Raw genomic sequence first — 2,097 nt, forward strand, 5'->3', positions numbered from 1 at the left:
ACACGGCGCCCCCCCCTAGGGGGAACGCTCCACAGTTTGGGAACCTCTGGGCTACACAATGGTATCACAGGATGGAAAAACTCACAGGATCTGATAAATAGGCCGATGTACAGCATCCCAAAGTTTATATAAGTGCACACACATAAAAGAACCAACCAGTCAAGAACTTGTAGGCTAAGTCTGTAACTTCAAATCACAGCTCATAATTGCCCCCCATAGATAGACAGGATAGGCATATCATACATGTTCTGACTCATTAGAGTCTGTTGAGTATTTCAGTTTTCAATTCTTGTGTCCCAGATATCCCTGGATACCACAGGGATAAAAGAAATAGTTTAGTCAAAAAGTGTGGGGGAAATGTGCATTATTTTTGGTTTAACAAGCTCTGTTGACCTTTACGTTGGTTAGAGTGACTCAAAACCTGGATTACATGAAAGCCAAGAGTGTCCCCTTTTAGATGATACCAAACATTATATTGTAGACCTTTGACAAGTGCCCATAGCATGAACCTAAACCAGACATACACTAATCTCAAAAACAGAATTTGTCCAAAGGAGTTAACTTCACGAGCTGATAACGATGACAGACTCAGCTACCATTATGGAAGGGCTATCAGACCAAAATATTAACTAGAGACATGGATCTTTATCAAAAATATGGATAGACTCCGCCACCCTGAGATGGACCAAAGATATTGTCTGACCCTTGGACTAACAGCAGTAACTAGGACAATAATGATGGCAATAGCAGCATGCTAGGTAGTTAGCTAACCTGCTATTTCCGCTATTGTTCTTTGTTCGACATTCAAGACATTTTTTTCTTTCTCTAAGCAACCGGAACAACAAACTTTCTGATATGTGACTTCATGGCTGTTTGGAGTCTTTAGAAACTGAATAATCTGCTAATGGTTAGCTATTGCTAATAATTGCTAAAACAACAGGAGTTTCCGTAAATGGATGTGTCATTAGAATAGTATGTCGCATAATTGTGACGCATATTCAAAGAGAAATTGGGAGGCAGCATCCTTTGAAGGAGCTAGTAGCCTCTCCGGGTGAAGCTTTAGGGTGGAGTTCCCTCCTGCTCTTTCTTGATGAACAGCTTCAGTTGCTCAACAATCCAGAGTCTCTGTTGTCGTGTTTTAGCTTCATAATGCGCCACATTCTCAATGAGAGACAGGACTGGACCGCAGTGAATTTGGACGGGTTAGGATTTAACTTTATTCCCGTCCTGCCTGAATTTAACACTGCCGGCCCGCAATGCGTTATGGGATACGATGGGGAGCGAAGGACACACCAGACCCAACCTCCAAACACGAGGAGAAGGACCAATAGGGGCATCGCTGTGGCGTAATTCTCCTTTAGATGCAGCCTTTGGAGGACACAGCGGTTCTGTCACAGACCCTACTTCTTCTTCTTCTCGTTTTGTGGTGGTTAGAAAACAATGATACAGTGAATTACTGCCACCATCTGGCTGGGAGATCTTTCATATTATCCAGGTTAACTTTCCCAGGTTGTGAATCAGTTTTTCTGTCTTCCACATCACATCAGAATATTTTCTATGGTTTCATTTGTTACACATCCATCACATTTCCCTGTAATGAATGATGTTCTGTTTGACCCAGTGGGTCAGAATCTAAGTCCATATCATATTCTCTCTCCTGGTCCAGATAACTTCTTCATGTGGGTCAGATGGATCTGATGGGAGATAAACTCCCAGAACAGACATATTGACCTCTATGAGACCCCAGCAGAGTGTTTTTAAACCAAACCCAACCAACCAACCACTGGCTCAGTGTTTCTTCAGAAAAATACAAAAAGTACAAACGCTGACAGTTGTGACCTTTGACCTGGTGTCTAACAGGTAATGGAAGACAAGTAAAACTAAATCCTGTTAATCAGTCATTTATCAAATCAGGTTTGCTGAATAAGGGAAACTTTGAGGTCAAAGGTTGAATCTCTGTGTCTCTGTTCTGATCCATCAGATCCTCAGAGCTCATGAATAATTCAAGAAGATTCATCCAGTCTGGGGCGGATCTAGGAAAATATTTATGGGGTGGCAAGAGGGGGGCAGGGATTCTTTGCATTATATATATATATA

The sequence above is a fragment of the Poecilia latipinna genome, unplaced genomic scaffold (genome assembly GCF_001443285.1).
Source record: "Poecilia latipinna isolate Pla-1442-1.1 unplaced genomic scaffold, P_latipinna-1.0 Scaffold4644, whole genome shotgun sequence".
NCBI classification, from domain to species: domain Eukaryota; kingdom Metazoa; phylum Chordata; class Actinopteri; order Cyprinodontiformes; family Poeciliidae; genus Poecilia; species Poecilia latipinna.